Source organism: Pelophylax lessonae (genome assembly GCF_965119305.1).
Source record: "Pelophylax lessonae genome assembly, chromosome: 3".
Lineage (NCBI taxonomy): Eukaryota > Metazoa > Chordata > Amphibia > Anura > Ranidae > Pelophylax > Pelophylax lessonae.
The window spans coordinates 101,627,043-101,651,982 of NC_138770.1; the positions used below are offsets into that span (position 1 = coordinate 101,627,043).

Here is a 24,940-nt window from a genome sequence, read left to right on the forward strand (position 1 = left end):
AATAATTCCTCTTTTGTTGAGAAAAAAAAAAAACAATCCCCTCTAACAAACTTTTCCCATCTGTTTGTGCTCTGAAGAAAAAGCTATTTGTTCTTCTCCCTCTTTTATTCATTGATCCTGAATGGGAGTGACTTTTTCGATATTGATCAGCTGGTGCACTTGCCTAATGGGGAAAGTTAACAGGTCGGTATCCCTTTAGAAGTGATTACACCAAAAAACTGGATTTTTGTCTTACTGTAAAATCCTTTTCTCTGATGTTCAATAAAAGCTCAATATCTTCTTGACTCTTGGGTTTATGCTGCCCCCCTACAGGAGTAGGACACTACTTGGGGGTTTACTTTTGTAACATGCAGTGTCAGAAGAACATAAAACCCAACTCAATAGAGGGGCGGGTGTTCTATCCATCAGTGAACATCAGAGAAAAGGATTTTACTGTAAGACAAAAATCCAGTTTTCTCACCTCACCTTCCAGGACAACCAGCGTATGAGAGATGATAGGCTCCTCCCTACCGGAAACACAATCCATATACAATTTGTTAAAAGGCCCCACCCTTCCCCTTGTCCCTTAGTTTAGATTGTGTTTCTTCCTACAGCGAAACTTTTGTTTTTTTCTCTGACCTGAAGACTTGGAAGTCTGACGGTCCCCCTGTGAGCCAGGTTCAGGAATGCCGATGAGAGCTGCACTCTACCTGCCACCTCCTTAGGCTTCTCACAGGTCGCCCCCATTTGCACAGGTCGTCAGTCACCAGGGTGTCCCTCTAGGCCTGTCTCCGGCTATCCAACAAGTCTCCTCCAGCGGCAAGGAGTTCGAAAAGCCCGCCGGACATGCACCTCGAGCCTCGCTGTGAGACCGGAACTTCCGGCGCAGCATCAGAGGTGGAGCATGTGGGGCACCGCCCGGAAGAAGAAAAGTAAAGTGGAGGAGACGCCGGACCCACTTGCTAGTGGGAGAGCAGACTCCCAGGCCCCAGGAGCCCGGACAGCTGCAGGGGAAATTAAGCCTATCTCAACCCACCTCATGGAGAAGGAGGAGGGAAGGCCGGTCCAGGTGACTGCAGCCAAACCTAGGTTGGAACTGGGTAAGTGCTGACTGTCTGATTGCATTTGTTAATTGCTGGTATTAACAATATCCCTGGAAGGTCCTTTCCCCTGACCCATATTTCCGTCCTTTCTATGGTTATATGTTTATGGAAGAGTGATACCTTGTCTTTTTATCTTCTCTTCCAGAGACCCAGAGCAGTCTACAAGAGACCTCTAGTACAGTACCCCCCTTTTCAACAGGTGCTGGTACCTCAAAAAAGTGTGGTAATTGCGGGGGATAGATTATCTAGCTCCCACACTAAACCTTTCTGCTACAAATGCATCAATAAATTAGCTGGTAAACAGGCATCTGGATTAATGAAAGATTTTTTAAAATCCATCCAGGAAGAAATGCTGGATACAATACAGTCATTTCGTTCCTCGGTGGCTTCCCTCCAAGTCACAGAGCCCAGTGAACCCATCCTTAAGGAAGGTGTCTCTTCCCAAGAAAGCTCAACTTCCAGGGCAGGTCCTTCTGGGTTTCTACCAGTATCCCAGAACCTCCCCCCAGCACAGCCCAGGGGAGAAGAAAGATTGGCGATTGAGGCAGACTGCTCAGACTCTCAAACCAGTTCAGAAGGTGAGGGAGAAAGGGACTCAGAAAGTGAAGCTGAGGACTTAGGAGTAAATAGAAATCTATTCGGGTTGGAAGATATGCAGAGACTCCCTCAGGCCATTTATGCCTCAGAAGAGATCCCTGAACCCCCGAAGGAATCTTCAGCACAGGACAGAATGTATAAGGGGCTAGGAAGGTTCCCCTTTAAAGAGGAAGATGTGGAAAGGTTTCTTAAAAAAACAAAACTGGATGCCCCATTGTCACAAGTAACAAAGAGGTCTGACCTCTCCTTTGTGAATTCAGGCAGTATCAAGGATTAAATTAACCGAAAGGCGGAGTCCTTACTGAAAAAGGCTTGGGATCAGCATCTTGTGTGGCAAGAAATGCTAATTGTTGGGTGGAAAGACTGACTAAGCACCTGTCACAGGTTAAAACCCAAGACCTACTGGACTCCCTGTCAGTTATAGGTAAAGTGGTTGCCTATCTGGCTGACGCTACTGTGGAGTCAGTAATAGCCTCAGCTAATGTGGGGGCTCTTCTGAATTCAGCCAGAAGGGCCATCTGGCTTAAAGAATGGGAAGGCGACTTCACATCAAAAACCAAGCTCTATGGTTTGCCTTTTGAGGGATCATTACTCTTTGGGTCAAGCCTAGACGAGGTTCTGACCAGATCCTCAGAGAGGGGGAAAAAGTTTCCTGCCAAACCCAGAAGGGATAGAGGCAGAACATTTTTTTTGTGGCCCCCCAGGGCAAAGGCAGCAAAAAAACAGGAAAGAACCTGCTAGAAGACAGGGCTTTGGAAGAGGGAGACAAAGACATAATTTGCTTTTTCCCTCGGCCGACGCAAGAGATAATAAGTGACGCCAGGATCAAAGTGGGGGAGCAGACTAAGTCAATTTTTGCCCCAATGGGAAGAAATTGCAGTGACCCCTTATATCCACTCCCTCATAAAAAAGGGGTTATCGCCTGCAGTTTACATCAATACCCCCCCAACGATAACTCTTACCCATCCTCCTATGGAGGTTCAAAAAAGGGAAGCCCTTTTACAGGGGATTCAGAAACTGGCAGAGCAGTTAGTGATAGTCCCTGTACCAGAAGATCAGCTCTTCCAAGGCTTTTACTCCCATGTGTTTGTGGTTCCCAAACCCTCGGGAAAACATCGCCTCATAATAAACTTAAAAAACGTTTTCTACTTTAAAAAATTTTTCAATAGAAACCATTTATTCAGTACGCAAAAACCTACTGAAAGATGTGTTCATGACTACCCTGCATCTCAGAGATGCATTCCTGCATGTTCCTATTCATCAGGAACACCAGGCCTTTCTGAGATTTGTGGTAGTTACCAAAGAGGGAACAGCACACTGGCAGTTCAGGGCACTTCCCTTTGGGTTAGCAGCCAGCCCAAGAATTTTTACAAAAACTCTAGCAGATACAGTGGCCCATCTCCATCTCCAGGGTATAGCCTTTTTCCCCTATCTGGACCATCTGCTGATTTTTGGCACATCAGCAGACCAGGTGAACTCAGACACTCGGCAGGTGATAAAATTCCTACAAAAACTAGGCTGGCTAATCAGCCTAGAAAAATCTTCTCTGGAACCAACCCAGGTGCAAACCTATCTGGGGTACCGTATAGACTCAAAGGTACAAAGGCTCATTCTTCCGCTGGAAAAACTGGAAAAAATAGTCTCTGCAGTAGGAACTCTCAAAAGCGCACCCTGTTGTTCCAGGAGAGAAATCCTAAGGGTCCTAGCCAGCATCCCAGCGGTTGTCTGGGCTCAGCTCCACTCAAGAGACCTTCAGTCCTTCCACCTGTCCTCCTGGGAGAGGAAGATGGAGTCATTAAACGAGACTGTCAACCTCACTCCTCAAGTCCAGGAGTCACTAGAGTGGTGGTTAAACCCAAACAATTTGGGGAGAGGCAGACCATGGGGTCAATGGAACCCTGTAAAAATCACCATGGACGTGAGCACGTGGGGATGGGCGGCTCACCTAGAAGGGGCCCAAGCTCAAGGGATCTGGGACAAACAAGTAGCCCAGGCCTCATCCAACTTCAGGGAGTTGAAAGCAGTGGGAGAAGCACTGAAAGCATTCGAAAGCTCTGTTCTAGGCAGGGAAGTTCAGATCCTGTCCAACAACACTACAGCGGTGGTCTATATAAATTGCCAAGGGGGTACCAGGTCAAATTCCCTCTTAGCATTGACCAAGGAAATTTTAGGGTGGGCCAAAGGGAAGGTAATCTCCCTGATGGCCATTCACATAAGAGGGAGAAACAACTGGCAAGCAGACTTCCTCAGTCGTCTCCCCATAAGAGAAGGAGAGTGGGAACTAAATCCCAAAATTTTCGAATTGTTGGTCCAAAGGTTCGGGTGCCCGGAGATAGATTTATTTGCCACCCTGCAAAACAGGAAAGTAAAACGATTCTTTTCCCTTACACAGGAGAAAGAGATGTAAGGCCTGGACGCCTTAGCCCAAGCGTGGCAGTTCAAGCTGGCTTATGCCTTTCCTCCCCTGGCCCTAATCCCCAGAATTCTACAGAAGCTAAGTCGATCTTCAGACCTGCACCTTATCCTAATTGCCCCTTGGTGGCCAAAGAGAGCATGGTTTGCAAGTCTGAAAGCAATGTCAGTAGCTCCCCCCTGGGAACTCCCAAATCTCCCAGACCTGCTGTCGCAGGGGTCGGTTGTGTATCCCAAACCAAAATTTTTCCATCTGACAGCTTGGTTAGTGAGCGCCAGATCCTAAAAATGAAGGGTTGCTCAGACAGAGTGGTAGACACATTCTTACTGAGCAGAAAGCCAGTCACTAGAAATATATATTTTAAAGTTTGGAAACATTTTTGTACCTGGCGTAGGCAGAGAAATGTCGCCTTCACCTCTATTCCTATGGTCTTGGAATTTTTACAAGATGGAGTAGATAAGGGTGTGGCAACTAACACCCTTAGGGTACAAATAGCGGCTCTTTCGGTATTTTTGGATGCAAGTCTTGCAAAAGAGCCGTTGGTCAAAAGATTTTTGTTGGCTAGGGAAAGGGCTACCCCTGTTGTAAGAAACAGGTTCCCTCCTTGGGACCTGACGAGGGTTCTAGAGGTGTTATCTAGTAACCCTTTTGAGCCTATAAAAGAGGTTTCCCTTAAGTTTTTATCACTTAAATTAGCTCTCCTGCTAGCCATCACGACAGCCAGAAGAGTAGGAGATCAACAAGGTCTATCTTTAAAAGAACCCTTTATGTTAATTTTTTCAGACAGGATTGTCCTTAGACCAGATCCTTTGTATTTGCCAAAGGTTGCATAATCCTTTCACAGAGGACAGGAAATAAATTTACCATCCTTTTGTGACAACCCCAAAAATGAAAAGGAAAAGAAATTTCACGGTCTTGATGTGAGAAGGTGTCTTCTCACCTATTTAGAGAGGACCAAAGACTTTAAAAGGTCAAATCATCTTCTGGTTCTCTATTCTGGGCCCAGAAAGGGACTGCGGGCCTCAAAACCTTCAGTCTCTAGGTGGATTAGACAAGCAATTACCATGTCTTATGAGGCCTCAGGTGTTCCTGCACCAGCAAAACTAAAAGCACACTCAACAAGAGCCCTGGCAATATCTTGGGCCGAAAAAGCTGGAGTATCCTGGGAACAGATCCGCAGTGCAGCCACCTGGTCCAGTCATGACACGTTCCTGAAACATTACCATGTAGAAGTGCTGTCTCAACAAGACCTAGCCTTTGGCCAAAAGGTCTTACAGGCAGTGGTCCCGTCCTAAGGTAGGCCTATGGGTAATCTATTATCCTCTCATACGTTGGCCGTCCTGGAAGGTGAGGTGAGAAAACCTACCATTAGTAGACTGGTAACAGTGTTTCTACCAGCCTTCCAGGACGGCCGGCCTACTTCCCGCCCTGTTTTATGGGTGTGGTAAGAATGTATAATATAGGTGGTAAGTACCTATAGAATTGTAAGAACTCTTCCCTTGGAATTGGTTGTGGAAGATACTCTTTTACAACTGAGGGACAAGGGGAAGGGTGGGGCCTTTTAACAAATTGTATATGGATTGTGTTTCCGGTAGGGAGGAGCCTATCATCTCTCATACGTTGGCCGCCCTAGAAGGTTCTTAGAAACACCGTTACCGGTCTACTAACGGTAGGTTTTCTCGTTCGTTCACTGACAGATACAGCTCCATATCTTGTTGACTCTTGGGAAGTCCCACAGCAGTGTCAATATGAGGGGTGGGAAGAACACAGCAAGGATCAAACTTCCTAAAGGCTAAATGTAGCTAACCAGGTAAAAACAGGAGCTCAACCAGGAAACAACTGGAGCTTACCTGACAAAAAAATACACCCTCAAAGAGGACTAATCCTCCCCAACAGCGGCCTGCAAAACCTTGCAGCCAAAAGAAGCATCCGCAGATGCTAACACATCCACCTTATAGAATTTTGTGAAAGTGTTCACGGACAACCAGGTAGCTGCCTTGCAAACCTGCACAACCGACGGCTGATGACGGAACGCCCAAGAGGCACCAAGCGCCATCGTAGTATGCACCCTAACAAGTAAAGGAGGATCCTGACCCTTAAGGAAATAGGCCTGCACGACCATCTGCCTGATCTATCTGGAAATGCCAAACGCAGCCAGCCCCTTATGGGGGCCATCCGTAAGGACAAATAGAGAATCCAATTTTCGGAAGGACCCGGTCGCCGCTAGGTACACCCTGATTGCCCGAACCACATCCAAAAAATGTAAGCCAATCTCTTTAGGATGCTTAGGCTTAGGACACAATGAAGGCAATACAATGTCTTCATTTAAATGAAAACCAGAGACGACATTAAGCAGGAACGACTGACACGGATGAAGCACCACTTTGTCTCTGTGAACCACCAGGTAAGGTGAATGACAAGACAGCGCAGCCAATCCCAACACCCTGCGTGCGGAAGTAATAGCCACCAAAAATGCTACCTTCTGTGACAGAGATGCAAACACAAAAAAAAAAAAAAAGGCGCAGCTGTTCAGAACATGACAGTAACCCAAACACTGTTCAAGATATGGGAAAACAAGAATGTGGGTGGGGGGATACACCAAAAACGAGTCCAGTATATCATAGCCCATACAACTAAGGGCGGCCATCCATAGGGACCAGAAGTAAAGTCCCAGAAACACTGCAAAAAAAGATGGAAGGACAGGAGGCGCCTCTAAGTGTAACACTTATGGTAATTTATTAAAAGCAAATAGTAAAAAAAACTCACAAGAAATAAAGAGTTGAATGCCTATAGACCTGTGTCCTGAGTGAGTCATCAATTTACTCCTGGAGAGGCAGGCGCTGTCGGGAGAGTCTGTTACAGTGGTTGGAAATGAGTCGGCTGTACGGTGCAACAAGAAACTCAACTGATAAGGGCTAAACCTATGCGCTACCAATAGAGAGAAGGAGATGGAAATAAGGAGCAAAAAGGATGATAAGATGGAGCACCAGAAATCTGCAGCTAATTCTGTAGTGTCACCACATACAAAATAGTTTAAAAGGAATATAAGAATCAGTGCAAATTATCTAAAATCGGTGAAGCATAAATATTGATGTATAAAAATATAAATATAGAATCTTCATCAATCCTCTAAAATAAGATGAAATATCAAAGTGCCAAAGTGCTCATGTGCCGAATAAATATCAATAAAATATGATGAATAATAGTGCTATTAAGTGGTGGTCAAAAGTGAATATGAACTTTGTTTCATCATTTCACTTTTTAGCATTTTTGTGCACTTTTTGCACTTTATTCTGGGACTGCTATTTATTAATATATTAATTTTATTGCACTGATCACGGTGTATTTATTCAACACTTGAAGTTGTATCCAGTATCATCACTTGTTTTTTATTTATCACCGTTATTTGATTTATTTCATCCGTTGTGCAATTGAAGAGTCACAGTGGTTCACTCTTCATAAGGCATGTATTGAATGTGAGAAAGATTTATTTTATTGTCACAATTTGTTATCAACACATGATTGAATTTATTGTACTCATTCACCTGTGAAACTGTAAGGTCACAGTGGTTCACTCTTCACAGGATATTCACTCAGTTGCATATTAATTTAATTTTTGTCATACTTTTTATATTGATCACTTTTGACCACCACTTAATAGCACTATTATTCATAATATTTTATTGATATTTATTCGGCACATGAGCACTTTGGCACTTTGATATTTCATCTTATTTTAGAGGATTGTTGAAGATTCTATATTTATATTTTTATACATCAATATTTATGGTTCACCGATTTTACATAATTTGCGCTGATTCTTATATTCCTTTTAAGAAACCCAACTGGACGCTGGCTGAGGGAGAAGCCAAGAGCAAGGCCTGAGGCTCAGGGAGCTGTACTGGGAGGGAGGGAGGATGTCATCACTGTGGCGATGCGTTTCCGAGCTTGCTGGCTGCAATGACGACTGTAGCGACGCTCCTTCTTCAAAGCGAGGACAAGTCTCGTATCAGTGACGACATACTCCCTCCCAGTACGGCTCCCTGCGCCTCAGGCCTCACTCTTGGCTTCTCCATCAGCCAGCGTCCAGTTTTGTTTCTTGTTGCACCGTACAGCCAGCTCATTTCCACCGCGGTAACAGACCCTCCCGACAGCACCTGCCTCTCCAAGAGGAAATTGGATGACTCACTCAGGACATCAGTCTATAGGCATTCAACTCTTTATTTCCTGTGAGTTTTTTTTACTATTTGCTTTTAATAAATTACCATACGTATTACACTTAGAGGTGCCTTCTGTCCTTCCATCCTTCTGTGACAGAGTAAACAGAGGAACCTCCCGAATATTCTGAAAAGGTGGTTTCTGAAGAACTGATAGCACCAAATTGAGGTCCCATGGAGGTAACGGAGACCTTACTGGGGGAGCCAGGTGGTGAACCCCCTGAACAAAGGTGTGATCCAAGGAATTAGTGGCCAAAGGGTGCTAAAAAGAAAATCACCAAGGCCGAAGTCTGGCCTTTAATTGTACCCAAGGCCAAACGCCTCTTTGGAGAAATTCCAAGACATGAGACTCCGAAAAAGAATGGTGGGGAAACCACCCGCGACTCACACCAAGTGATGTATGCCCTCCAGACTCGATGATAGATCTTCCTAAAAGTAGATTTCCTAGCCTTCAACAGTGTAGGAATCACCAATTCAGACACCCCTGTATTCTTCAGCATCTGGCTTTCCATAGCCACGCTGTTAAAGCCAGCGACTAAAGCAGGATAGAAGATCGGCCCTTGAGCTAACAGATCTTCTCTGAGAGGGAGTGTCCAGGGAACATCAGTGACTACCCGTACTAGGTCTGCGTACCAGGACCTGCAAGACCAGTCTGGAGCCACTAGGATGACCGGAACCCCTTCTGCCTCAATTCTTTGCAGGAGTCTTGGCAGAAGAGTCAATGGAGGAAATGCTTACATCAGATGATACTGACCCCAAGGAGCCACCAGGGCATCTGTGGTGTAGGCCAGAGGATCCCAAGATCTTGGTATGAAGCTCCGCACCTTCCTGTTGAGAACAGAGGCCAACAGGTCCACATCAAGAGTCCACCACCGGAGACACAGTTGATGAAACACCTCCTGGTGGAAAGACCAGTCTTCCTGATCCGACGTCTGCCGACTGTGGTAATCCGCCTGCCAATTTTCCAACCCTGGAATATGCACAGCAGAGATGGCCCGAAGAAACTGTTCTGTCCACCTTAGAATGCCAGCAACTTCTCTGGCTGCTAGGGCACTTCTGGTGCCCCCTTGATGATTTACATATGACACGGCCGTGGCATTGTCCGATTAGATCCTCACCGGGGGCCCCCGCAGGCGATCCATCCATTAGGTTATACAGAGCTTGATTGCCCGAATTTCCAGAATATTGATCGGCAGGCTGGACTCCTTCAGAGTCCAAACTCCCTGAGCACATTCTGTGCCCAAGACACCTCACCACCCGGACAGATTGGCATCTGTGGTGACCACTGTCCAGTACAGGGGGAAAAAGGATTTTTCCTGTCGAAGCGCCGGAGAGCGTAGCCACCATATCAGGGATCCCCTCATACCTCGGCTCAACAGGATCAGATTGTCTAGAGACTGTGGGTCCTTGTTTCATTTTACCAGAATCTCCTTTTGTAGGAATCTGGTATGGAACTGAGCAAACGGAACCGCCTCGCAAGTGGAAACCATCAGACCCAGCACTTGCATGCAAGTCCTGAGAGATGACCGCCGGTTGGACAACAGAAGCCGTAACGCATCCTGCAGCCTCTGAAGAAACACCCGGGCTAAAGCCATATCCAGGGTCAGCCCCAGATAGTCCAGCTTGGTGAACGAACCAGAACAGATTTTTGGAAAATCAGTTCCCATCCGAACTCTTGCAAAGTACGCACCAAAATGTCCAGGCATTTGGAGACTCTGCTTAGAGAAGGAGGTTGTCCAAGTACCCCAGTACCGCAATTTCCTTCTCCCTTAGCAATGCTAACACCGGGGCCAAAACTTTTGTGAACACCCAAGGAGCTGAGGTGAGGCCAAAAGGTAACGCCACTAATTGATAGTGCTCCACGCCCACGGCAAAGCAAAGGAAATGCTGATGCCCGATATATATTGGAATATGAAGGTAAGCACCCTTGATATTGATAGAGGCCAGGAAATCCCCCTGATGAAGGGATGCCACTACCGTGCGAATGGACTCCATTCGAAATTTCTCATTCCGTACAAAGCGGTGCAAGGCCTTGAGGTCCAGGATTGGATGGACCTTGCCTTCCTTCCTGGGAACAGTAAATAAGTGATCTGGGGACAAACGCAGGTTGGAAGGGAAGAACCTTGCCGGAGGCAAAGATTGAAACTCAATCTTGTAACCCGACAGAACCAACTCCTGGACCCATTTGTCCTGAATCAATGAGGTCCACAGATCCGGAAAGAAGCAAAGACGTCCCTCCACCCCAGACACAGGTAAGGGCGCCCCTTCAGGCAGAAGTGGGCTTATCTGTGGTCATGGAGGGACTTACCGGGCCAGGGCCTCTTGGAGCTCGCTGTGGAGTTACGGGCGGATTTTGATCCCTGGTTCTTGGATCCCGAAGAATGAAAAGACCGCTTATGGGCCGAGAAGAAAGGGCCATGTTTACAACGATACTCTTTGCTCCTGGTAGTCTGTGGAAGCAGAGTACTCTTACCTCCAGTAAGACATTGATCTCTTACATAGAAGCTTCGAACAAGTGGTCTCCCACAAAGGGGAGATCCGTCCATACCTTCTTGGAAGCCTGGTCCCTACACCAATATTTCAGCCATATCATGCGGCGGAGAGTCACCACTGTCACGGACACCCTGCAGAGACATCACAGATATACTGCAACCCCTGGAGCAGCTGGTCCACCAGCTCCACCATTTCAAGGAGGGGACTGCCCCCCTTCCAAATCTTGGCACAGGAGCTTAGCCCATTATGTTAAGTTTTGGGAAACCAAGGTTATGGCAAAAACCGGCTGCAGAATAGAACCAACCATGGTAAAAAGGTATCAGACCAGAGATTCAGCTCTCTTGTCAAAAGGGTCTTAAAGAACGGAGAGTTCTCCACCGGAAGCAGGATGGCTTTATTCAACCTGGAAACCTGAAAGTCCCCTGCAGGTGGCACTGTCAGTTTCTTTAACAGGGACTCCTCAAAAGGATACCTCCTTGCAAAGCACTTAGGGACACCGACAGTGCGTTTTGGGGAGCCCCACTGACTTGCAACAAATAGGTGCAGGCGCAGGCGCAACAAAATGTGCACAGGACCGCCACCCAGGCTTCATAGTCTATTTACACCACCTGGCTTCACTGTGGGGATCTTCCTCCGATACCACACAAGCTGACCCTGAATACCTACATGTAAGTTTTTTTTTTTTTTTTTTTATTGTATTTTTATTGAAGAAATAAAGGAGAACAGAATGTAACTTTCAAACAAAGGGTGGATGTCCCCAAAAACAGAACATAACAGAATATCACATATCAAACTAAATATAATCAGTGAAACATCAAAAGATCAACCAGATTGTAAATCTGAATGTAAACAGGAAAAGCATAAAGGGAGGAGTAAATTTGCGTCAATACAGCAATAACAAGGGATGGTAAGGTACAATCATGTCAAGTCAGACACATGGAGATCCAAGTCTGCCCAAATAGCATTGAAGCGAGTAATGTCATCATGAACTGTAGCAGTCAAGAATTCCATCCTCCGTATCTCCATCACCAAGCGCTGGAAGAGGGCCTTGTCAGGAGGTTCCGGCTGAAGCCAGCACAACGGGATAGCCCACCTGGCTGCCAACAGGAGATAGGGGATCAAGCGCCTGGTGGGTTTGGAGACCCTGGGGAACGGAAGACCCAATAGGTAATGGAGAGGGTCAAGTGAAAAAGACAAGCCAGTCACCAACTGTATCACTGAGCCCACCATTTCCCAAAAGGGTTGTAGGAGAGTACATTGCCAAAAAATATGATATTGTGTACCCAGATCGTTGCCACATCGCCAACAAGTGGCTGGACAAGACGGATCAATTTTATGTAATCTGGCCGGAGTCCTATACCAGAACATCAAAATTTTCAATGTCGTCTCTCTCTGCACCATGCATCTGGATGACTTGAAGGCAGAGGACCAGATTCTGTCCCACATCTGCAAGGAGATGGGCCTCTGCAGTAAATCGGACCACTTACACATGTAGAGGTGGGAATCCTCAGCCAGCGGAAGGACATCATGCAAGATATTGTAAATGGTGGAAACCAAGTGTCGCTGATGAGGCCCCTCTGCCGACAATTGTTCAAAGGCAGTGGGCCTCTCAAGGGACAGTGATTTAGTCATGGAATGAAAAAGGTGACATATTTGCAAATAAAAATAAAAGGTATGTTTTGGAATGTTAAATTTCTCCCTCAAGGTCTCAAATGAATAGAGGCTACGTGAGACCGGATGGACCAGGTTACGAAGCTGAAAAAGGGGCGCCCGTGACCAGGTCCATACACGACCCACCTGTAGACTATTCGGGATGGAGGGATTAAACAAAATATTAGTGAGCGGTGGGCATGGCGAGGAGAGAGAGTACCTGTGATAACATCTTATCCATACATCCATAGTGGAGAGCATAGGTGCAAGACACATACCCCGCAAGACTCGGTCAATGTGTAGGGTGGGGGACCATAGTAAAGAGCAGGGATGGACCGGAAAGATCACACCCCTCTCAATTTCCGACCACCGGTTGGGGGCCGCCAAGGAAGACCAGGAGGCCGCCACCCGGAGGTGGGAAGCATAATAATATTTAATGATATTGGGGGCCTCAAGACCACCTCTGCGCCTTAGAGAAAAAACTACCGAACTCGCCACTCTATGAGCCTTATTGTTCCAAATAAAATTCAGGAAACTACGTTGCAGAGACTTAAGTTGTGCCATGGGGACCAGGACGGGTAAAGTGTCAAAGAAATAAAGCAATCTAGGCAGGATTGACATTTTTAAAACATTAATTCGACCTAATAGCGATAGGGGGTACCCCATCCACTGACGTAGGAAACCCAAAATCTCCCGAAACAAGGGAACAAAGTTATTCTGATAAAGGGTAGCATGGGAGGGTGTAAGCATGATCCCCAGGTAGGAGAGGGAGGATGGTCACCACCTATAGGGGTAGGACTGTTGAAGCTGGGAGAAAAGACCCGGGGGCATATGGAGTGGCATAGCCTCCGTTTTTGAGGTGTTAACTTTATAACCCGAAATGGCGCTAAAAGAGGACAATACAGCATGGAGGGATGGCAAGGTCAGCAACGGATTGGTCAAGGTCAACATGATGTCATCTGCGAACAGTGATAAAGTATACTCCCTCTGTCGCATTAGAACCCCACTAATGTCCGGGTGTGAACGAATGGCCTCGGCCAGGGGCTCCAGGCAGAGTATAAAAAGCAGGGGGGACAACCCTGGCGAGTGCCATTGTGCATGAGGAACGAAGGCGACATAAAAGCAGACGACATCCGAACCTGGGCCGTAGCTGGCGAATACAAGGCCTCCAATGCTTTATAGAAGGGGCCCCTGAAGCCAAATTGCTTCAGCGTGGCGAAAAGGTACGGCCAACTCAAGTGATCGAATGCCTTCTGGGCATCTTAATTCAGCACCAAAGCTGGACGGGGAATCTGTTAAGAAGGTCTATCAGGTCGATAGTGCGTCTGGTGTTATCCCCTGCATGCCGGGACATCACAAAACCCACCTGATCCCTATCTATCAATTTGGGGATGAGTAAAGACAACCAATTGGCAAGTATTTTAGTGAAGATCTTGTAGTCTGAGTTTAGTAGTGCTATAGGGCGATAATTGTTAGGAAGGGAAGAGTCCTTGCCGGGCTTTGGAATGACTAAGATGTATGACTGCGTGAATTGGGGATGAGGGATCTTCCCCTGAAGCAGGGAAGCATATAAATCTAACAGATGGGGCACTAAAATAGGCAAGAAGGTCTTGTAATAAAGGTAAGGAAGGCCTTCCGGACCAGGGGTCTTATGGGAGGGTAGGTCTTTAATCGTGGCTGTGAGTTCTTCTATGGAAACTTCAGCGTCAATGTAGACAGGGCGAAATCGGACAATTTGGGGAGGGATACATCTTTGAAGAAGTCATCAAAGCGTTCCTGAGTGAAAGTAAAACGATTTTCGGGGGTAAGGCAATTATAATGTTTGCTGTAAAAAGTACCAAACACTTTAGCCATAGTGTAGGGACAATGTGTGGGAGTACCGTCAGGCCGGATTAGTAGGTCAGGAATTGAATGAAAGGGACGAGGTGTGAGTTTATTAACCAACATCCTGTGTGGTTTGTTTGAAAATTCGTAGAATTTTTGTTTCGCCCAAGTCAAGAATTTGGCTATTTTGGACAGATCAAGAGTCCTAATGGGATCTCAGACATTTACTACTCTCCTAAGCCTCGGCACTGATGGGGAGCCCACAAGCTGAGACTCCACTGACCGCAGTTCGGCCAACAGAGAGTCTCTGAGGCTACCAGCCTCCTTCTTCAACCGGGAACTCTCGGCAATGCAAGAGCCCCGGAAGACAGCCTTGTGAGCTTCCCACAGCGTGGAGACATCATCCACCGAACCCGCATTGAGAGCAAAAAAATCCATCAGGCCAGTAGCTAGCCTGTCTCGGGATAACCTGGGTCTGGAGAAGACGGTCATTCAAACTCCAATGATAGGTTCTAGAAGAGGAAGAGGCGATAGAAAGGTCTAGGACAACAGGTGCATGGTCCGACCAAGTGATTGGGAGTATGTCACAGTTGACCGTACAGCTGAGATGAAAAAATGGTTGAGCCTGGAATGCATTTTATGGGCCGGGAAGTAGAAAGTGAATTGTCTATTCGTGGGATGTTTAATTCTCCAGGAATCAAAGAGTTTATGGGACCGAACACATCTATGAAAGGCTTTGGCCTGGGTTAAGAGGCGTCGGGAGGGAGTTTCCTGAACAAGGGGCTGTCTGTCTCGGTGAGGGGACATTATCAAATTAAAGTCCCCACCAACTATAATAAAAGGCTGGGTGAGGCGGGAGACCCTCTCCAACATCTCATCTAAAAATGTTATCTGACCAGAATTAGGGGCATAAACATTAATCAGCGTAAAGGATTCAGCCACAGTACCAGAATGGGCCAAAACAGAAATGAGCCCAACAAAGACAAGAGAGCAGGTAAAACAATACAGTAATGAAATCACATAAACAAAGGTAAGAAAAGAAAGAAAAAATAACCAATAGTCCACAAAAAACTATTGAAAAAAAGCCTGAGGGGCCGCAACACCTTACGACGCCGGACACAAGGACCCGGGCATAACAGGGCAACATGGGAGCTCCCGGGGCCAAACTGCAAGGAAGGGAAAGGGGAGAGCGGGAGACCCACCGACACTCCAGCAGATGAAGGCGTCCAAACAGTTGAGTTGAATGGGACTAGGACCTTGGAAAGGAAAAAATAATATAAAAAGAACCCATCTCCAAAAAGAAAAAGATGCCGAAGTCACAAAATGAAGTAGAAGATGTTCTATGAGTCAAGGTAGAGTCCAAAGTACCAAACTAGATTCAAAAAGAGTTCAAAAATAACAGTTACCCCATGGGGGGGGTCATAGCTACCCACAACATGGTAGCAGGGAGAACATAGAAAGGCCACATAGGGCACAAACCCTGGAGGGGAGATTGAAGATCAAATAGCCACCATCAATAGATGCATCAAGTGGGGGGCCTGGAAAGACGTAAGTGCTGAGGGGTGGAGGACGATCTCCGGTGCTGACTCTTGGCTGGGGTCCACATACGGTTTGGTGTGGCTGGCAAAGGGCGGTTGAGAGGTTGTTGCTGTTGCAGCTCTTCGTCTGGGAGAGGGGGGATGCCCAGACCTTTTATGAAAGCCTCTCCCTTATAAAGATCACGCATACTATGCTGAGTCCCATCTTTGGAGACAATGAAACAGAATGGGAAGCCCTAGTAATAGGGGATGCAATGGCGTTGAAGGTGGGAGGTCGGGGTCTGAGATTTCTCCGCTTACCCAGGGTGAGAGGGGAGAGATCATTGAAGATCTGGATCCTAACTCCTTGGTACTCCATCTGAGATCTGATGCGGGTAGCCAGAGACAGGGCTTCTTTACTGTCATAGTAGTGGAAACGCACGATCACATCTCGAGGTCTGGCCCCAGCCGGGGGTTTGGGGCCAAGGGATCTGTGAGCCTGGTCCAACCGCCAGTCAATGTCCACTATATTGGGTGCCAAGTTGTTAAATAAACCCAAGAGGTATGGACGCAAATTGTTGTCCCCCAACGTCTCAGGGATGCCCCTGAAGCGAAGGTTTTGGCGCCTCTCTCGGTTCTCCAGATTTTCTTGCTGTAACTGGAGCTGCGTCACCGAATGTTTCAGTGCAGAGTTTTCCTCCTCTAAAGCTTGTACATATTGTACCAAATCATCCATTTTTGTTTCCAGGGCGTCTGTACGTCTGTATGAAGCAATATTGTGGGTAATCTGATAAAGCAGAGCCTGCAGCTTCTCATCCATCATAGTGGGGGTCAAAACCGCCTGATCTGATGACGGGGACTGATGTAGCAGAGCAGGAGTACTGGGGGGGGGGGGGGTCAGCAGCATTCCCCAGCCCCAATTTGGGGTCCATGGAGGAGAAAGGTTTAGGCTGGGAACTCGAGGCCGGGGATTGTGGCCTAGTGAGGAACCGATCCATGGCGACCTGAGTGCACGGCTCCAGCGGCGCGGAGTAGGCTTGCTTTTGCTGGCCGATTTTTCCCATGGGGTACCTCAGAGTGTTAGGGTGTAAATAAGCTTACCCCCGGAGCTGTTGTTGCGGTTAGAAGCGGAGCAGGGGTCACAGAGAGTCCGCGGGGTCCGGAGCTCAAGGATTACATGTCCGCCATGTCCGGAAGCCACGCATGCACCCTATATGTTTTTACAATAAAGTTGTCATTGTTGTTTACTCATCCTTGTGACTTGGCGCCCTTGTTTTCTTTTTTCACTGCAATTATTTTTTTTCAGATCCTCAGAGAGTTCTTTGCCACGAGGTGCCATGTTGTACTACCAGTACCCAGTTTGAGAGAGTGAGAGCAATAACACTAAATTTACCACCCCTGCTCCGCATTCACAGCTGAGACCTTGTAACACCAACAAGTCACATGACACTGGGGAGGGAAAATGGGTAATTGGGCCCAATTTGGACATTTTCACTTAGAGGTGTACTCACTTTTGTTGCAAGCAGTTTGGACATTAATGGTTGTGTGTTGAGTTATTTTGAGGGGAAAGCAAATTTACACTGTTATACAAGCTGTACACTCAATACTTTACATTGTAGCAAAGTGTAATTTCTTCAGTGGTGTCACATGAAAAGATAAAATTAAAATATTTACAAAAATGTGAGGGGTGTACTCACTCTTGTGAGATACTGTATATATATATATAGCAGATTGTGAAAAATATACTTTTTTTTCCTGAATTGTTGCACTTTTTATGTTTATAGTGCAAAAAATAAAAATCGCAGGGGTGATCAAATACCATCAAAAGAAAGCTCTATTTGTCGGAAATAAAGACATCATAATAAAATATTTACAAAAATGTGAGGGGTGTACTCACTTTTGTGAGATATTGTGTGTATATATATATATATATATATATATATATATATATATATATATATATATAGTGCCTTGCGAAAGTATTCGGCCCCCTTGAACCTTGCAACCTTTTGCCACATTTCAGGCTTCAAACATAAAAATATAAAACTGTAATATTTTGTGAAGAATCAACAACAAGTGGGACACAATCATGAAGTGGAACAAAATTTATTGGATATTTCAAACTTTTTTAACAAATAAAAAATGGAAAAATTGGGCATGCAAAATTATTCAGCCCCTTTACTTTCAGTGCAGCAAACTCTCTGCAGAAGTTCAGTGAGGATCTCTGAATGATCCAATGTTGACCTAAATGACTAATGATGATAAATAGAATCCACCTGTGTGTAATCAAGCCTCCGTATAAATGCACCTGCACTGTGATAGTCTCAGAGGTCCGTTTAAAGTGCAGAGAGCATCATGAAGAACAAGGAACACACAAGGCAGGTCCGAGATACTGTTGTGGAGAAGTTTAAAGCTGGATTTGGATACAAAAAGATTTCCCAAGCTTTAAACATCCCAAGGAGCACTCTGCAAGCGATAATATTGAAATGGTAGGAGTATCAGACCACTGCAAATCTACGAAGACCTGGCCGTCCCTCTAAACTTTCAGCTCATACAAGGAGAAGCCTGATCAGAGATGCAGCCAAGAGGCCCATGATCACTCTGGATGAACTGCAGAGATCTACAGCTGAGGTGGGAGTCTCTGTCCATAGGACAACAATCAGTCGTATACTGCACAAATCTGGCCTTTATGGAAGAGTGGCAAGAAGAAAGCCATTTCTTAAAGATATCCATAAAAAGTGTTGTTTAAAGTTTGCCACAAGCCACCTGGGAGACACACCAAACATGTGGAAGAAGGTGCTCTGGTCAGATGAAACCAAAATCAAACTTTTTGGCAACAATGCAGAACGTTATGGTTGGCGTAAAAGCAACACAGCTCATCACCCTGAACACACCATCACCACTGTCAAACATGGTGGTGGCAGCATCATGGTTTGGGCCTGCTTTTCTTCAGCAGGGACAGGGAAGACGGTTAAAACTGATGGGAAGATGGATGGAGCCAAATACAGGACCATTCTGGAAGAAAACCTGATGGAGTCTGCAAAAGACCTGAGACTGGGACGGAGATTTGTCTTCCAACAAGACAATGATCCAAAGCATTAAGCAAAATCTACAATGGAATGGTTCACAAATAAACATATCCAGGTTTTAGAATTGCCAAGTCAAAGTCCACACCTGAATCCAATCGAGAATCTGTGGAAAGAACTGAAAACTGCTGTTCACAAACGCTCTCCATCCAACCTCACTGAGCTCGAGCTGTTTTGCAAGGAGGAATGGGCAAAAATTTCAGTCTCTCGATGGGCAAAACTGATAGAGACATACCCCAAGTGACTTACAGCTGTAATCGCAGCAAAAGGTGGCGCTACAAAGTATTAACTTAAGGGGACTGAATAATTTTGCACGCCCAATTTTTCCGTTTTTTATCTGTTAAAAAAGTTTGAAATATCCAATAAATTTCGTTCCACTTCATGATTGTGTCCCACTTGTTGTTGATTCTTCACAGAAAATGACAGTTTTATATCTTTATGTTTGAAGCCTGAAATGTGGCAAAAGGTCGCAAAGTTCAAGGGGGCCGAATACTTTCACAAGGCACTGTATGTATATATATATATATATATATATATATATATATATATATACTGTGGGTATATATATATATATATATATATATATATATATGTATGTGTGTGCGTGTTTCTGGGCACAGCAGACACCCTGTAGTAGTATATTTACAGGAGGCAGTGGCTAAAACAGTCACAATAATTCAATCACTAACCTAAACAAAGTCTTGTCAATTTTCTAGATACAGACTTGGCTTATTTTAAATAGATCTATAATAAAAAAATGTAGCCCTTTGTTTTAAGGCTTCATTTAGCTGTGGCATCATCTATGACCTGTACTCTAAATTTATTCAATCCTCAGATGATAACAAGTTTCAACCTATGCTTTCTGTGAAAGAACCCAGGGATGTATCTGGCCCTGGATATTTTACACCAATGCTGAACAACTCTTAGCAAGGGCAACCACAATCATCTTGGTGGACTTCTCATTCCAGCTTCTTTAACCACTTGCCGACCGTCCCAAGCAGTTTTTCTGCGGCAGGGCTCGGCTGCGCATAATCATGTAGATCTACGTGAACGTGATTATGTTGTTAGACTTCCAGTACGAAATAGAAATACATTTTTCCTATTACAGGTCAAGAATTGTGAACTTTGAGGCCTCAAATGACCTTGTCACAGATTCAGTCAAAACCCCTTCAATTTGAAGCACACATTGAGTCCATTGTTGAAATTGTTTTATTTACATGTACTTTGAGATGATTTACAAAAACAAAATGATAGAAAAAGATGGGGCTTTGCGGGCCAGTGGGAGTAGAAGGATCAGACAGAGAACCGTTTATAAAACCAAAATTGCATTTTATTTGTATAAAGACCAATAAAACTAAGCATGGACTACCATGCATGTATGATAACAAAGGACTGACATAACATACAATGATAAAATCAAACAATTAACGTCACTATTTATAGAGAAACATATCCCCAGAAGGGGTTGTAACCAAAATCTGTATAAGGTGGAAATTGGGTCTCAAGCTGGATTCGGTCACGGTAGGTCCCCAGCAAGCCGACGCGTTTCGCTCAAGGCTTCCTCAGGGCCTGAGAGACCATAACAGACCGATGTTTTCTATGAACAACATAAAAGCATAATCAAATGAGTGCCAGTCAATCATAAATTCCATGATATATCATACATAATAACATTATATTTCAATTATTACATAGGTATATTTGGTTTTAGTTTTTGTACTGACCCTTCTTGATAGTGACTTGTGCTAGGCGACAAAGCTGTAGCGATACTAATGCTGCTTGGAGCTATATTGCTTCGGTATTTATCATAACAGACATCAAAAATGTATTTCTTGCATAGGATCCAATGTATTACGTCCCAGATTGTGTTGCCAGGGGCAAGGCTGTAAACCAAAATGCCAATAGATATATATATGTGTCTACCGTATGATTTCGATTTTCATATGTTTATAATCTCATAACCAACCTTTTTTGGCTATCCCCCTTATGAACTTTTTGGAGTGAGTCCCAACTCACAAGGTGAAGGTCCTCTCCTTGATATATTCGCCCTTATATATATATTCACTCCTAGATATAATAGATCTATGAACATGAGAGCATAGGTTATTCTTTATCAGTGGAAGAGGGAAGAGAGCTAGTGAGGATAGCTTATTGGTTGAGTGGAGACAGTTAGATGGATAGACTAATGATTTGATGGTAGTATCAAAAATATATGTAATATAATATAATAGTAAAGTCGAAGTGTTCACACCCACCTAGTATTGTGTTACATGGCTTGAATAGGATAGGCAGCACCTTTCTTTCTGTAGTTCAGAGATATAGTGTATATTTCCCCAGTTACAGGGTCCTTGATGGCAACACAACTGACCTAGAAGGAGGACCGGGATTGTGCATATAGAGGGTTGTTAATATTAAAGGCCACAGTGCCATATAACATAGTTAATGGGGGGAGGTTTATGTATGCTAGGAAAAAGATAAGGAAGCTGCATAGACGCATACATACCTTTCCTCAGTCTAAGGTAGACTCCAGGCAGGAAAGGGAGACATGCATACAATTTCAGCTATATGGACAATATGGTCCTGGGCTATATAAGCCCTGAAAGAGATAATTATAGGAGTTAATGTCAGATCTATAAGTCCTCCAGTCTATATTACATAGAATGTAGCCCTACGAGCATCTATCCATCCTTCCATTACGGGGTTAGCGTTACTTACCTCTATGTCTGGTTCACTTAGCAGCCTGCCTGTTTGCCTCCACACTGTTAATCCTATATATAGGGGGAAGAAACGCCCACATTAAAGCGCATTGGCGCCCAATTCGGGGCAATTCATGTGGAACTGCTTACTACATAATTGCGGTCGGCAGTGACGCTGCCTGACCGCGTCACTACCGGTCGCTCCGGAAGTGAGGACACACTCTCCTCTGCCCAGGACTAGGCCGGCGATGGCGCCGCGCATCCACATCACTTCCGGTCGCGCCGGAAGTGAGGTCGTTACCTTAAAGGAAGTGTTGACCAACTCAGGACCCGCCCGGATGCCAGAATCCAGCATCCGATTGGATGAAATCATATTAAGGGCTGCGTTATTTTGTTGCTCAAGCTCCATCTAGTGGAATAATAGTAAATATCTTGGCAATATTCCTACCTCCTGGAAACCTGCAGAAGACCAAACATCGGTCCAATAGTGCGAGGCCACATATATATAATTGGCATATCGGGGTATATAATAATTCCAGGCAGTGCAGTATCAGATGGTTATTTTGATCGTTCCAACACAGCATATGCTACAACAGTGTCACCTTACAAGTCATCTATTATATAGCACAAAATACATATATGTGTTATGTCACTCTATATATACAGAATCATTACTTTATTGCGGTATCCATATAGGATCCATTCTTAATTTACTATTCTATTCTATATCTACTTGACAGTCCCTATTCCAATGGAAAATCTTCATCTGTCCCTTATAGTGATGCAAGGAAAAGGACTCCCTGGGGGGAGAAAAAGAAAAGAGGAGGGAGACGGATCTGTGGACTCAAAAGGAGGATTGTTTTAGTGCAGGCTGCTAAGTGAACCAGACATAGAGGTAAGTAACGCTAACCCCGTAATGGAAGGATGGATAGATGCTCGTAGGGCTACATTCTATGTAATATAGACTGGAGGACTTATAGATCTGACATTAACTCCTATAATTATCTCTTTCAGGGCTTATACAGCCCAGGACCATATTGTCCATATAGCTGAAATTGTATGCATGTCTCCCTTTCCTGCCTGGAGTCTACCTTAGACTGAGGAAAGGTATGTATGCGTCTATGCAGCTTCCTTATCTTTTTCCTAGCATACATAAACCTCCCCCCATTAACTATGTTATATGGCACTGTGGCCTTTAATATTAACAACCCTCTATATGCACAATCCCGGTCCTCCTTCTAGGTCAGTTGTGTTGCCATCAAGGACCCTGTAACTGGGGAAATATACACTATATCTCTGAACTACAGAAAGAAAGGTGCTGCCTATCCTATTCAAGCCATGTAACACAATACTAGGTGGGTGTGAACACTTCGACTTTACTATTATATTATATTACATATATTTTTGATACTACCATCAAATCATTAGTCTATCCATCTAACTGTCTCCACTCAACCAATAAGCTATCCTCACTAGCTCTCTTCCCTCTTCCACTGATAAAGAATAACCTATGCTCTCATGTTCATAGATCTATTATATCTAGGAGTGAATATATATATAAGGGCGAATATATCAAGGAGAGGACCTTCACCTTGTGAGTTGGGACTCACTCCAAAAAGTTCATAAGGGGGATAGCCAAAAAAGGTTGGTTATGAGATTATAAACATATGAAAATCGAAATCATACGGTAGACACATATATATATCTATTGGCATTTTGGTTTACAGCCTTGCCCCTGGCAACACAATCTGGGACGTAATACATTGGATCCTATGCAAGAAATACATTTTTGATGTCTGTTATGATAAATACCGAAGCAATATAGCTCCAAGCAGCATTAGTATCGCTACAGCTTTGTCGCCTAGCACAAGTCACTATCAAGAAGGGTCAGTACAAAAACTAAAACCAAATATACCTATGTAATAATTGAAATATAATGTTATTATGTATGATATATCATGGAATTTATGATTGACTGGCACTCATTTGATTATGCTTTTATGTTGTTCATAGAAAACATCGGTCTGTTATGGTCTCTCAGGCCCTGAGGAAGCCTTGAGCGAAACGCGTCGGCTTGCTGGGGACCTACCGTGACCGAATCCAGCTTGAGACCCAATTTCCACCTTATACAGATTTTGGTTACAACCCCTTCTGGGGATATGTTTCTCTATAAATAGTGACGTTAATTGTTTGATTTTATCATTGTATGTTATGTCAGTCCTTTGTTATCATACATGCATGGTAGTCCATGCTTAGTTTTATTGGTCTTTATACAAATAAAATGCAATTTTGGTTTTATAAACGGTTCTCTGTCTGATCCTTCTACTCCCACTGGCCCGCAAAGCCCCATCTTTTTCTATCATTTTGTTTTTGTAAATCCCTCACAGGGGTAAGGGCCTATATTACACGGTAATTTTATATACTTTGAGATGAGAAGCTATGTCATCTGCCCTAAAAGGAAATTGTGTCCTGTAAACTTTGAATATAATACTCTGGAGAGGCAGACGACTAAATTGCTTTTCCCATGTGGACCGGCCTTGGGGGAAAGGTTTACATACAACGGACCTCAAAGGATAAAAAGCCATTTTTCCCCTGGACACGAAAAGAGAGAATCCAGGGGGTTCATAAAACGTTATGTTCTGGCCATGAGACGTTTTAACACACAATGGCCAAAACTCAAATTCAGGATCACACCTGTGTTCACCCATTCACTAGTAAATAAACTATTGTTCCTACCCTGAGAAGTCAAACAAATGGAAAACTGCCTGGACAAAGACTAGAATCTGTAATTAATTTACCTACACACCAAGAGGGGGGTAGAGATTGTGTCATACAGACAATTGTCCATTGGAAGCTATATGGTGTCAAATAAACATTGTCACTTAGACTGATGAGAACTGCATCTTCAAATGAATTTCATATAATCATAAGCTTATACAACATCCTTGTCCCATCATATACCAAAGGGGGTTGTGGAACTTATGATGTTATGACAATCTTCTATTGAGAAGTACATTATATCTATTATATAGTAGTGTCAAATGGTCAGAATTTCTCCCATATTTTATGTCCAGTCCCAAGTCATGAATGTATTGTTGTTAACATAATAATCCCTTAATGGATAATATTCTGATCGGAAATAACCCGTGTAGAAAAGTTTACATATAGAAATTGTTGTGTAGCAATATATATATAACTGTATATGTATCTATATAATTCTTACTGCTACTAAATGTAAAGTATATGGGTAAATGAGTCATTTCCAATCAATGTATATATATATATTGTATTAGTAATATTCTTAATTCAATGGTGTTATCAGGTCCAGTTACCAGGTCCAATCCTTACTTAGATACATTATGGAC

The 24,940-nt window shown here is 44.4% G+C and overlaps 1 protein-coding gene across 1 annotated transcript in view; it reads right to left on the reverse strand.

Moving 5' to 3' along the window:
* The window catches only part of LOC309549730 (uncharacterized protein), a gene marked incomplete at its 5' end in the record, with an annotated part of 187,092 nt that overhangs the window by 45,696 nt on the left and 116,456 nt on the right, over positions 1–24,940 (reverse strand). The window lies entirely within an intron of this gene.